The sequence below is a fragment of the Arvicanthis niloticus genome, chromosome 15, assembly GCF_011762505.2.
Source record: "Arvicanthis niloticus isolate mArvNil1 chromosome 15, mArvNil1.pat.X, whole genome shotgun sequence".
In the NCBI taxonomy this organism is placed as follows: Eukaryota; Metazoa; Chordata; class Mammalia; order Rodentia; family Muridae; genus Arvicanthis; species Arvicanthis niloticus.
In genome coordinates this window covers 32,478,709-32,493,496 of record NC_047672.1, presented here as the reverse complement: position 1 = coordinate 32,493,496, position 14,788 = coordinate 32,478,709, and positions in this window count along the sequence as shown.

Genomic DNA, 14,788 nt, shown 5'->3' with positions numbered 1-14,788 from the left:
TGAATCTTGTCTCCCACAATTCCATTCTCCCATCCCACCCACCCATACTCACCACCATCTTCCGCAAAGGCTATGCCTGGCAGCTAGTAAATATTTGTAGATTTGATTTGCTACAGGCGGCCAGTCAAAAACCACATAAGCCATACTCTCAACACATTAGGATGGTAGGGAAAGGGTGCATTTTCCCAACAAAAAATGATACGTTGAATTCTGGAAAATAGATTGCAATGCATGTCCCTAAGTTCCGAGAGAGACCGCATAAATTAAACATGGGCCATAAGGAAGGCTCGATACTGGTTAAGTTGTTATGCAGTTTTCTGGTGATTTATAGTTGTCAAATGCTTTATAGATATTGGATAATTAAATTATTGCAACCACCTGGTGATGTATGCGGGCTGAATGCTATTATCTCCTCTTTAGTAGGCAATGAAGAGGGCTGGCTGTGGGTGTAAGCACACGGGCTGGGAAATGAAGCTGTATCCCAAGTCCTCAGTGGGAAAGCAGAGTCCAGCAACATGCTTCTAACTTTGTGAACTTGAATGCTTTTGTGACATAGTCCACTGACTTCACAGCCTTGTGTTATCTGCCTGCCCTTTGACACCTGAGTCCCTTCAGGTCTGCAGTCCAGAGAACACGATCAACAGGGGGACATTGCTTCTTTATGTCCTCCCCAATCCATGAGCCTGTGTTCAAGATTTTCTTCCAGGGGAGATCATGAGCAATGTTTTAATATGGCATCTAAAGTAAGCTGACAGCTTCTATGTCCACCCCTCAGGGGCCTTATGTGCTTTTGTGAGAAGTGCACAGCCTGTAGAGTCACCTGCCTCATTACCTAAATTCAGTCTGTTTTACCCTTGGATGGTAAGTGTCCACTTCTGTCAACAAGCAAACAGACATACTCTGTTTCAATATTTAAACAATTTGGCCTAGACTTTTAAAAAAAAAAAAAAAAACACAACCCATTAACTTGGGTTTGGGGCTTCAAGACAAAGCCACTGTTTTGCGTGGTTGAGATCTTCTGCACATAATGGCACACCATTAAAAAAAAAAAAACAAACCAAAAAAACCAAAACACTGTGTGGACTTGAAGAGCTGTGTCAATTTCACAACTAGGAGTCTAGTGTGGTCTTTTCACTTAACTAACTAGCTGTGACCACCTTCCTCACTCACGTGGCTTTGTACTTTAAACAATTTTTAATGGCATTTATTTCCTTTGGTGTGTGTGTGTGTGTGAATGCACCACTGTATTCGTGGAAATCAGAGGATAATTTACAGAAGCCAGCCCTCTCCTTCCACCATGTGGGGTATGGCTATCACACTCGGGCCATCAGGCTTGTGGCACTAGCCTTTTCCTGCCGAGCATCTTTATTCCTTTTTGACGGATGGAGAAAGTACAGAGGTCAGGAAAGCAAACGCTTTCTGCTTCAATTTCAGTAGATGTGTATTAGAAAACTCAGGAGAAGCCAGGCCCGGTGGGAAACGATGACCTGTCTCAGCACCGTAAAGCAATCTTTCTAAAGTGCTGGTGAGGAGACAGGTATTAACTTGGTTAAGGAGGTATGTCAAAGAAGACACCAGGTCTTTCTCTGTCCTGTTAAAGGGCCATCAACAGGGTAAATGTTGCTGTATGTGCTTGGGCTTTCTTGGGCTAGTGGCTCTTACCAGAGTCTTCAGTTATACTGGAAAATGAAGGGAGGACTTTCCTAGTCAGAAAGACACTTGCTCATACTAGGAAGGGGACAGAGCCCCGGGTGGGGAAAAGCCTGTCAGTGAGTCAAAGAACAGCACTGATCTGGGAAAGGCTGCAGAGAGGGAGAAAGGTCTATGCAGCAGCATTTCCAGGGACCTACGGTATCATGACCTTGGGAATGAAACTGGGACCAGGAATGACAATGTACATGGATGAGCTCCTCACTACTGAGAGGGGAAATAAAGTCACCTGATCACTGGTCAGAGGTGAACATTTTCTCCTGGACATGCCTGACGAAGCCTTTTCTTCAGCAATTCCAAATTCTTCAGTGATTTACTTTGAATTTTTCTGATTCTTTAATCCAAATTTCTAGATCCTTCCTCAGATGAATCTAGACACTTAAACAACACATGACCCAGAGTCAAGTTTCTTCTTAAGATTTAATGCCCAAAATTCTACTTCCTTTTTGCTTTTAAATTTTAACTCATTGCCTATGTATGTGCTCAAGTGTGTGCATGTGGGTGAGTGTGTCTGTGTGTGTGTATCTGTATGCGTGTGCCTGTGTGTGTATAACTGTGTGTGTCTGAGTTTTTGTGTATGTATCTGTGCATCTGTGTGTGTGTGTGTGTGTGTAAGGACAGATTTCAAGTGTTGGGTCCTTCCCCTGAGGATTGTAATGACTGAACCCAGGTGGGCTCGTGTGGCAAGCACTATTACCTGCTGAACCGTCTAGTCAGCCGACACCTCTGGTTTATTTAATTTAATTTAATTTAATTTAATTTATTTTTGCACCCTGATGTATATTTCAAAGACTCTTGATCTCAATGCCCATGAGATTGCTGTGAGCCTGTGAAGGACACCCTCACTCTAACTACAAGAACCTCCTTCCAGCAAGGCTGCCTTCCCATTTCACACACAACCCATTCCTGAATACAGTCACCGGAGAGCGTGAAAATCACAGGTTGTAGTGAGAAGCCCAGTGAGGCAAAGCCTTCTGTTCCAAATGGATTGATAAAGTCTGACAACACCAGGGAGCTGCTGAGAAATAGAACCCTGGCCCCACTGCTGTCAAATCGAGTCACACCTGCATGGATCCCAATTTCCAGATGATTTACATATGTAACCAGGTTTGGGACATACTGAACATCCCCCTCCCCCCCCACACACACTCTGTCGCTAATTATACCTTTCAGCATGACAGGTTATCTTTACCCAGGCTTTATATTAGAGTTGTGGGGCAAAGGGGGGGAGGGGCAGTTCAGCAAAATGATGCCTGGGGCTCTACACTCATCAGTGAAAACAGAACCTCTGTATCCCAGCTTTATGGACATCTGGTAGTATTCCATGGTCGAATCTGAGCTCCACTGTTTTCAACTCAGTTTCCCAGCCATTTCTCCAGTGTTTAGAAATCTGCCGAGAGCCACTCCTCTGTGGATTTTTTACATCTCTGCACATCCACACTGTCTTTTCAAGGATGTTAGAGCAATAAACAGCCCTGGAAGCCAGAGATAATGTTTCCCTCCGGAGTGAAGGGTAGATTTATTTACTGTCCAGTATAATAAAAATAATGTCTGTTTCTGAAGCAAAGGACTGTTGGGTTCACTGCCTATTACAAAAGTTCAGGGTCTTTGGGTTTCAGCTCTGACATGTGACGAGCTTAGAAACCTGCCTCTCCTGCTTCGTCAACAAGCAAAAAGCTGAATAAACTGAAAATCAATGACTTTTCTTGGACTTACCAGAGAATTGAGGTCAGAGGGCAAACTGATATCCTGGAATCTGGAGAGACAGCCCTTTCAGAGTCACAGATGTGATCTACTGACCCAGAGCAGAAGCCATGGATAGGGAGACTTGAATTCCATAGTGACTTGGATGTGTCTGGAGGTTGAATGTGGACTTGCACGAATATGTGAGACCCCCCCAGGAACGCACCATCTCACTCTTCCTCCTTGGTTTTTTTTTTTTTTTTTTTTTTTATTTGCTTTGTTTTGTTTTTATGGGTCTTCTCTCTAGAAACTCATTAGCAGTGAACCAAGAAAACTTTCCTGTTGTCTGAGACAGGGGAAGAGAAAGTCAATCATTGTGAGCATGCCCAGCACATTCTCCACAATAAAGCCTCATTCTGTAGAAAAGAGAATGCTAAATATTCCAACATAAAGAACTGATACGTGAGGCTGGAGAGATGCCTCAGTTGCTAAGGGCCCTGGCTGTTCTTCCAGAGGACCTGGGTTCAATTCCCAGTATCCACATGGTGGCTCACAGCTGACTGTAATTCCATTCCCAAGGGGTCCATGGCCTCTTCTGGCCTCCACAGGCCTCAAGCGGTACACAGATGTACATACAGTCTCATACACATTTAAAAAAATGAAACTGAAAAAAAATGAAAACCGAAAGGAGAATGGATACATGTCTAAGGTGATGGATGTACTGGTGACTGTCATTTGATCACAGCACATGGATTACATATGTCAAAACATCACCCCCCGCCCCCATGAAGGGATGCAATGACTACATGCCACTCACTAAGTGCTGAGTGAGATTTGCCCAGCTTTATCCAGCCTTCTCTAGTTTTCTTCTTTTTCCTAAGGGAGAGAAAGGGGAAAAGAAAAGCTAGTCCAAGAACACATCAAGACTCATATTTGGTCCTAAAACAAGAGAGCATTTTCTTGCTCTCACATTTTATTGCCACACGAATGGGGCTCATTATGGATTAAGGACACTTGAGGCATCTAAAGGCCCAAGTATTGTACACCTCTGACCAGCATGAACCACAGCCCAGGTTCTGTCAAGATTAATGTAGAACCTCACAGCAAAGGCCTATTTACTTCAGTTCTGGTTACTCAATATGTCGTATCCATCTTTCAACAAAAAGTTATAAGGCATACTAAAGAATAGGAAAAAAAAAAAAAAAAAAAAAAAAAAAAAAAAAAACCCTGAGGAGACAAGGCAAGCATCAGGACCAAAGTCATATTGGGGAACCATCACACAGGGAATTAAGAATGACAGTGACCAGGGACTAGGAGGGTGGCTCAGTGCTGAAGGGCACTTGCTGCTCTTGCAGAGAACCAGAGTTCAGTTCCCAGCTCTGATGTTGGGTGGCTCACAACTGCTTATCAACTCTGCCTCAGGGAGTCTGGCATCCATTTCTGGCCTTGTAGGGTCCCCACATAGGTATACATATTTACACATAGACATGAATAAAAATAAAATACATCTTTAAAAAGCAATAGTGACCAATAAGGAAAGAGTAAATATACAAAACCACGTGGGTAATATAAGCAGCAGAGAGATGGGATTCAGGCCATGAATGAGAAGGTGCCGGGGATGTAGCCCAGTGGTACCACACTTGCCCAACCTTGGGAAACTCTTAATTTGATTCCAGCAAAGAGAAAATAAAATCCCAAAGGAAGCACTGGGAATCAGAAGTACTGTAACAGAATCGAAACCTGCTTTGGCGGACTCATTATTAGACATGGCTGGAAGAAAGAATCAGTGAGATTAAAGAAATTGTCAATAGAAACTTCTAGAAAGAAAATTAATAGAGGAGAAAAAAAAAGCCTTCCAAATAAAGCAACAGAATACCTAAGAACTGTGGGGAAAATTAAAGGTATAATACCCGTGTAACTGGAACACTAGAAGGGACAGAAAGAACAGAGCAGAAGAAAACTTTGAAATGATGTGGCTGAGAATTTTCACAACTTAGCATCATAAACACCAGGAAACTCTACATTAGCTAATCTAACTTCAGAAACTCAAAGAAGTCAAGAGGGGAATGGCGCCTCATATAGCATCAAGACTAGGAATCACTTAGACGTTTTGTTAGAAACTACGCAAGCAAGAAGAGTGGAGTGAAATATTTGCAGTGTTGAAAGAAAAGCCCACTGTTCTAGAATTCTATATCCAGTGAGATCATCCTTCAAGAGTCAAGGATCAATACCTCCTCAGGCAAGCAAAATTCGAGGGCATTCATCACGGCAAACTTGCTCTGCAAGTAATATTAAAAGAAATGATTCAGGGCAGAGAAAATGATGTAGGTTGGACGTTCGGATCCATATGAAGAAAGGGAAGGAGAAAGGCATAGCTGAAAAATCAAATGATTTTCCTTTTTCCATCTTAATGTATCTATTGGATAACTGCTTAGTAAAATGTCGGTGTGGTGTGAATGTAGCATATAGAGTAATGAATGAGTTTAGCTGCCTTACAAAGGCCAGGAGGAAGGAGCAGTGTTACCAGTTACAAGGCACGTGCCCGGTCATATAGTATCATTTGAAAGAGCTTTATAAACTAGAAGCAATTACAGATTAAGGGTGATACAATACGTGAGGTGAAATTTGGCAGAACCACGAGAAAAACCCAAACTTACCATTCTAGTTGGAGTCTTTAGAAACTCATCTTTTGATAATTTATAGACAACCTAAGCAGAAAATCAGTAAAAGTACGGTTGAGTTGCATAGTCATCCATCAGCTTGATAGCATCGTCATTTAAAGAATATCTATGCAACAGAGACTGCGCATGCATTCTCCCCAAGACCCGGTGGGATGCACACTAAGGTAGACACATCCTGGGCCATAAATATCAAAAAGTTTATAAGAATGGAAATCATAAAAGGTTTTAGGTTCTCCAGGCTCAGGACTCTTCTGTAATTCAACCCCCTGGCTTTGCAGGTGTCCCGATCTCCTCTTACGTTGCCTTGTGAGAAACCAGGCTCAGGTGGCTAGTGCAAGTGTCCCTGAGTCAGGGTTGGTATGTCTTCTGTTGGCATCTGTCAAACTGTGCCCCTTAACATCATCATTTTATAAGAAGTGTAAACAAGCCCCCAACTCTTCAGTTAAAAAAAAAAAATCGCTACTTTGTGTATTATGGTGTACGTATGTGTTCTCGTGGGTGTTTACACATGTTGTGTGGTTGTGCGTGCATGTGTGAGTGTGTAGAGGCCAGAGGCTGATGTTAAATATCTTTCTCAGTTGCTTTCCACCTTATTGGGGGTTATGGTGGGGAACAGGGTTTTTCAGTGAACCAGACCTCATGGATTCTGCTAGGCCAACTGGCTGGTTAACTCCCAGGATCCCTCTCTCTCTGTCCTCCTGGAACTGGGGTTACAAGTGTGCTGCCACGCTTGGGTGTTTATATTGGTGCTGGGGAGCCAAACTCAGTCCTCATCTTGCACAGCAGGTATTTTATCAGCGGACACATCCCCCAGCTCCTATTTTGATTTGTTTCTATGTGTGTGTTTCTGCATATGCTGTGGAAGACAGAGGACCTCAGAAACCATCCACCTCATTTTTTGATAATATCTCTCACTGCCTTGTGGAGCAGACTAAGCTGGCTGGCCAGCAAGCTCGTCTCCTCAACACTGGGGTTGCAATTGCATGCTACCATACTGGACATTTTTAATATGTCTAGGATTGAACTCAGGCCTTGTTTGCAAGATAAACATGTTACAAACAGCCGGGAGGTAGTGGTGGCACATGCCTTTAATCCCAGTACTTGGGAGGCAGAGGCAGGTAGGTTTCTGAGTTCAAAGCCAGTCTGCTCTACAGAGTGAGTTCCAGGACAGCCAGGGTTTCACAGTGAAACCCTGTCTTGAAAAGCCAAAAATAAAATAAAATAAAATAAAATAAAATAAATGCTGACAGCCATTTTCTCAGCCTTGCTTCACAGTTCTTGAATACACCTTCCCTAATTTTTTACCTTTTTTCTATCCAAATGAATTCTTAGCTATCTGGGTTAATTCAATAAATGTCAAACAGAGGCTAATAATTTGCCTCCAATATGTTGCTTTCCTCATTATTCTGGTTGCATCAAGGTTACCAAAGACTATTTAGTCAATAATAAATTCTCCATTTTCCACTAATTTGTAGAAAGCACACAGAAATGCTGTTGTGTAGGTGAAGACAAGGAAGGTGGGGACTCAGTCCACCTGGCAGGCCCCCTTCCCTGCCAGACACCCCCCCCCCCCCCCCCCCCCCCCGGTTTCCACTCTTGTACAAAAGTTGGCTTTGTTCAGGAGACTGAACTGAGCACAGACAGGGAACATTGCTGTGTAATTTATGTTAGTCAAGCCCAGCCTGAAGGCAACATGACCCCAGCAGGAGTTTGAAAATTATTGATCCCAAAGGCCTTCCTTGGGGTTAGATAACTCTGACAACAAGAACAGCCAAGAATATCCCAACCGGGCCCCAAGCACTAAAGGCAGACAGACTCCTGCTCCCCGCTCTACTCAGTTTTCCCGGCCAGCCCCTCCCCCATAGCACAACTTCAAGGAAAGTGAAATTCCCCAATGTCTATCAGCGTTTCTTTAACAAAAAAGTAATTAAAAATCAGATTCTGCCACCCAGCACCGTGTGAGAGATGTTTCTAGAAACAAAGAAATGACAGTGTGGAGGTTTTCAAAATTAATGGATGCTCAATTAGACCACGCTTCAGATTTTTTTATGCTGCATTCCTATAATTTAAAAAATTAGCATGTCACACCCAACCTGTATAATTACATAGCTTTGAAATTCTGCACAAATATCATTGTATCCATGTTTTATGTTTTATAAAACAAAGAAAAACCGAAATGGAAGAGGATGAAATTAAAAATCCAGTGCGGAAGTCCCGATCATTCCTTGTTTACCCTCGACAGGCACAAGAGCCTCCCTTTGGAGGTCTCTAAATCACAGTGTCCCCCCCTTAGCTCTGATCCACATGCACCCTCTTGCTAGGTTTGGCTTAGTCTTAGAAATGAATACCCATTCTTCAGTTAGATGAGGACCACACACGTTAGAGATGGCAGAACTGATCTTGCCTCTACTTGTGTTGTACAGCCTTCGATCTAAGAATGCTAGTACATTCTACAGTGGACATTAGCTGGATCCTGGGTAACCAGACTCTCCCACTCCCAGCCACAGGGTGGCAAGAGCTGTGGAACAGAGGCTCAAGGCATGTTTCTGTATATCCCCCAGCCCAGAGGTTGATGGGATGGGTTAGAACTGGAACTCCCTTGGTGGGTATCAGGACCAGCTGAAAGGTCAGTAGGCATAGAACAGTTGTGGAGAACATTGGGGTGACTAGATGGGAGCAGCCATGTGACCTGTTGTCAACTACTGGGGCAAGGACGGTGGACAGTGAAAGGGGAGGGTGCAAGATGGTGATGTTGGACAGTTACACTTAGGGATGACATCAGGTGGGGTATCAGGCTGTGGGAGTGAGATTGGGGCCCAGGAACGAAAAATGGAGATGTAGGACATACAAAGGTTTCAGAGTTCTGAGTGATGGATGCAGAAAGGGAAGCAGGCACTGAGAAAGGCCCAGGAACTGGGAGTTTTTCCAAGATTGGAAGAAATCATTCCAGTGAATGAAAGGACAGAACGAGTGACAGATGGGTCTTAGATTGTGGTCTGGTCTATACACATATGAGTCCTGAAGTCAAACAGCTAATCCCAGCCTGCAAGGGTTTAGCCATGAATTGTCAGCTACCTGGAAAAGAATTCAAGTGTGTGGTGGATTGTGACAGAAGACCCAAGACACGAGCAGCTAAACCAGGGAGATGTAGTTAGTGGTTGTGGTTTCCCTAGAGGATGAGAAACTGTGTGGAATTCTGAATGAGAAAGTCATTTTATTTATTTATTTATTTATTTATTTATTTTTTTAGAGAGCCCAATCTCCAGCAATATTAGCCCACCTCTGGGTAGCTCATTGTTTTCTTGGGATATCCAATACTTAATTCCTTCTGAAAGCACATCTTTGGAGTTGTTCTGGAAGGTAGGATAAACCCGTTTTTTTTTTTTTTTTTCAGCTAATTCAATCACATTTGAGTGTCCTGGAGGGGAATCTGTTATTTTAAAGACCTGTGGAAAATTAACTTCTTAATCACAGATTCCGACGTGAGCCGCGGCACTCTCCTGTTTTTCTGTTGTTTTAAAGATTATAGTTGACGGACGTATTTATTTCGGTAGAGCACCCAATGGGGACTTGTGGAGATTAAATATAATTTAGTCCGGGGGTTTTATTTGTGAGCATGGAGGCACCTTATGGATCTTGGAGACCCTCAGGGTGGTCTCTGACAGAATCGGGAATTAGTACCTTTAATGACAGGGATTCAGGGCTGGCCAGCGTCAGGTTTCTCGGTGTCTTCCTACCTCGGCCTTGACTACTTAACTCCTTCTCTTACCTATGGGCTCAAATGACAATGTTTGTCTTCCTCCCCTCTTCCTCCTCCTCTTCTCTTCTCCTGAGTGTATAGTTAAAAGTTATTCATAACATTCAACATCGCAGTGTTTTCTGTCATCCATTCATTTAAAAATATACCAGACACATGTCCAATCTGACCTAAGAACAAGGACCAACATCGTTACCAAAGAACTTCACAGCCCCTCAAATGCATGTGCTCCCTTCCCCCAGACAAACTCATCAACTTGTGCCATTGATTTCCTTGATTTTCCTATTAATTATCACATAGGTACATACTTTTAGGTAATCTATTGTTTTGGGAGCCCATATATATATGGAAACAAACACTTTCTGTCTTTGCCATTCACTTGACGTTTCTGAGGTTTGTCCCCTTGGGTGTGCGTTCCCAGTATTGATTTGTTTCTGTTTCTTTGTCTTTGTTTTTGAGACAGGGTCTCCCTCTGTGATCCTGACTGGTCTGGAACTCAGATCTGTTTACCTCTGCCTCCTAAGCACAGAGACGCCTGGTCCTCGGTTCCGTCTCTTTCTCCAGTTCTGTACATGTGCTTTGGCACATCCACTTTCTTCAGGCAGGTAGGCAGGGTGCAGGGGCACAGGGTGTGCAGTACGTTTTCTACCTCACCAGCTAATGTGATGCCAACAAGAAAGGCTATTTTCCACATGCTGGAGAGACAGCCTAGAGCCTGAGACATGACTAGGTAGCTGCTCTTCTACTGAGCTAGACCCTCGGCCGGATTCTACCAGTTTCTGACATTATTTCATCTTAAACTCTGCCAGGGGTAGATGAGAGATTGCATGTTCCACATCTAATTTTGTTAACTCTTCCACTGGCTGAATTTTTTAACTGTTGCTTATTTGATGGTATGAGATGGTACTTTCGCTGTGGTCTCAACTTTGCTTTTATCTGGCTGAATTGTGTCCGTATACAGAGCATCCATGAGCCCTTTTCTGTAACACAACCTTTCACTAAAAAATAATTTATAGAAATTGATTCACATATGTTCTTTATGTAACCTGGGGTTATTAATTCTTGATCAGTTTTATATGTTGCAAATATGTCCTCCCAGCTCTTAATTTAGAATCAAAAAAAAAAAAAAAAAAAAAAAAAAAGATGTTTTCTTTCTTTCTTTGAGATCTAGCCTGTTAAGTGGCCCAATCTGGTCTCCAATACATTATTTATCTCAGGCCAGCCTTAAACTTGTGAGCCTTCTCCATCAACCTCCTGAGTAGCTAGGATTATAAGTGTGCACCACGGTGACAGATTTAGACAGTTTTCACTGAAATATTAGCATAAATTAAAATTTAATTTTATTTTCAGATAGGCTATCACTATGTAGGCCAGTCTGCCTGCCAACTTGGAATCCTCCTGCCTCAACCTCAACAGTGTTGGGATCTCAAGGGTACATACCATGCCTGGCAATCTCTCCTTTCTTTTTGCTCTTTCTTTCTTTTAAGAGATGGGGGGTCTTGGTGTGTTACCTTTTCTGGCCTCAACTAATCTCCTTACTTGGGCATCCCAAGTCACTGAAGCTTTAGATAAAACCAGTCAGAGGTTCCTTATTTTAATATAGTTGATTTTTGTTCATCGTTTCCCCCCCCCCTTTTTTAAACAAACCTTTACTTTCTCTTGTTTCTTATGTTTATTTTACAATGTTATTTCTTATTCTAATGTTATAAAAAATACCCTCCATACTGCCTTCTAGAAGCTTTATATCTCTGACTTTACATTTAAGAATTTTAATCTACCTGGAATTGATTTTTGTATGTGGTATAATAGAGATTTAATTTCATTTCTCCATACAGATCTATAAGAGTTGCAGCCACATTCATTGTCTGGTCTGTCTGCTCCACATTGATCTGCTGGGCTGTGTCTGAAAGGGTGAGGTTTCCAAGTGTGCTCAGGCTTATGTCTGTGCTCAGTCCAATCTATTTGTCTTAATAGCATTTTATTGTCTTAAATATGATAGACGAAAATGTCTCTCTCTTCAGCATTAACTTGACTTATAATTTTGTTTTTGTCAAAAACAGTTTATTAAATTTTCTGTAACCATTATTAGGCTTGTGGGGTGAAAGGAATTTCAGAGAATCTCTGGACACTGGAATAGTTAAGTTTAAATAAGCCAAAATACAGCTGTCCTGGTGCCTAAGGCCTTGTAAACAGTTTATTGGGAGCTGAGGCAGGAGGATAACACATTCAAGGGTTGCCTGGTAATTTCATTTTCTTTAATGGTACAGCCATCTGAGAGATTTGTTGGGAAGAGGAAAAGATCCAGAGAGAAAAGAGGATGATAACAGAGGTGGGTGTAGACAGAAGCAGAGTCTACTATATGAATGTATGCAACTGTTAAAAAAAATAGGGACATATAGCTTAGAGCACTTGCCTGTCATGCAGGGGAAAGGACCATGAATTTGGTTAGCTGAGCTTAAGGAAATAGCAACTAGAATTACAAATGACCATGCAAATGCCCTGTTTCATTGATGCTAGACAGCATGGATCTAAGAAACAGCATGAGTTTTATGTGCCCTCAAATCCACTGCCGTTTATTAGAAGGTGTGACCCAACTGTACAATGAATGCCTTGATTTCAAAAGCTTCGAAAACATGAGGGAAACTTGTTTTAGGATTGATGTGTTAAGCATTTGAAATGTAAAACTGATCAATTAAATTACTTGTTAAATTCAGTTGAGGAGAAAGTTACAAACATTTGATGTAAATGAATTCTCTTATGTGTAACCCAGAAAGACAATGAAATAAGAATATAACAAAATGATTTAAAGTCTGAAAGGATGGCAGGAAAAAGCCACCATCTAACCAAAAGCTCCAGATGGAGGTAATGGAGACTGGAGAGGAAACAATGTTTGAAAAACACAAATTTGAAAATAACGTTTACTAAGCCGAACGCAGGAAACTAAAGAGTCTCAAGCACAACAGAACACAGAAGTCTGTGTTCAGGCATATTGCCATTCCTGACATTATAAATGATAATAAAACTGTAGAACGTGAAAAGCGAGATCTTCAAAGCAACCAGAATGAACAAAACCTACCAAGGAACACAGAGCAGATAGGCCAACTGACTGAAGAGCAAACCGTAAGCCAGAGCCCTGCGGGTTCTATTTCCAATGCGTAGAGAGAAAAACCGTGAGAGAGTAGAGTTTGTATCCATTAAGGCGTCTTCAAGAATGAGAGCAGGACAAAGACTTTTCAAAGAAATCAAACTAAAACCAAGAACATTTTCAGGAGAGTGACTCCGGGCAAATGGAGATTCTCCTTTGATATGAGGCACACCTTCTCTAAGGAGAAGTCAGGGCCCTGAGAACCTGTGGGGAGGCTTCGTGCCTCTCAGCTGTCTGGATGGCTTTTTAAGACTCTATGGATCTGCAGATAGCTATTTTTGTGGCACCCCAGTGACACATTGAGAAAGGCATCATGGAAGCGATTGGATTCTGTGTCCCAGGTGTTCCATTTGGGGCAGGATTGTTTGGATGTTTAACTCTGCCTACCTGCAGGAGATAAAAGTCTTTCAACAAAATTTTGTTTAAGGATGCTTCCAGCGACATGTTTTTTGTCCTTCTCCCTCCCCGTAGCATAAGCACAGTTACTGCTTTGTGCTCCTGTGAACTTTACCATTAGAAATGTAAGGGACACGACTATGTCACACAGTTTCACTCCCAGAGCTCAGCGAGAGTCTGGCACATAATAAATGTTCCAGTAGTCTGCTTATCGAGCGAATGATTAATGAACCATTAATTATGAATGAGAAGCCAGTACGAAATATTTTTCTTAAATACATACATGTTTTTCTGCTTCAAATTCAGCCATTGGCTATGCTACTCTGAGGGTGGGTAACTTCCCACTGAACTCTACCATCCGAGAAGGTAGACATTCCGTACATGGGATTACTTAAATTCCTAAGAGTAAAACACCAACATTTCTCAGGCGTGTCAAGGGGCCAGCCGATGGTCCTTTCGGATGATGCGGAATAGAATGCTGCCATTATCGTAAAGCGTTCCGTTGGAAGTGCTGCCGTAGAATTCTCTAGAATTCCTAACCTCTCCTCTTTCTTTCTTCTTGCTCTTGTTTTCACTCTAATTTTCTCTCTCTCTCTCCCTCCCTCTCTCTCTTTCCATCTTCCATTTCTAAACCAAGTACAGGAATAGTTGTCTCATTGTTAGTGGCTTAAAATGATGCTTTTGAACAAGAGGATGCTGGGTGCTTTCGGTGACTAGTACCATCCCCACCTTTTTTTCTTCTGAATTTCTGAGCTATTATTCACCAGTGCTCTCTTTTATTCTCGTGGCTACTAAAGCTGTACAATTGCTTTCTTTTCTAAGTCCTTAAGCCGTTTGCTAATGTTACTTTCTGAGCGTTTTCCAAAGCTGGGGGTTCTAGGAGAGTTTGGAGCGCCTCAACAGCTGACCCATGAAATAATGGAGTAAGGCAGGCGGGGTGGAGAGCGGGGCCAACTATCAATAGAAGAGTGACCCCTCTCCGCACATGGCCAGCTAATTGGTCATTGTGGGAAAGTATGCATGTGTGTGTGTGGGGAGGGGGTTGCTGAGAATCTCTAGTGACAGTTAGGTGGCCTTTGTGGACGGAACAACTGGATTTTAGCTCAGATTCTTCTTAACCTCTTTCAGATTTTGTTAGATTCACCCTGTGTTGTTCAGGCCCCATCTTTTGCTTTCTTCTTACAAGATGACTACTTTGTGTATTGGCCTCTATTTTATTTGTACTGTTCCCAAGCCGTAAGGAGACTGAGCAGGGCTTCGGCAGGACTGAGAATTGGACTTCGCTGTTTGTTGAAAACTATACAAAAGACTCTCACGGCTTTTTTATGTCCTGCAGAATTTACTCCACCTGTCTCAGTAGAGCGGTGACTGCCTGCTGACAGAGACAAGGGGTCCTGACTGAAGTTCTTCTCCCGT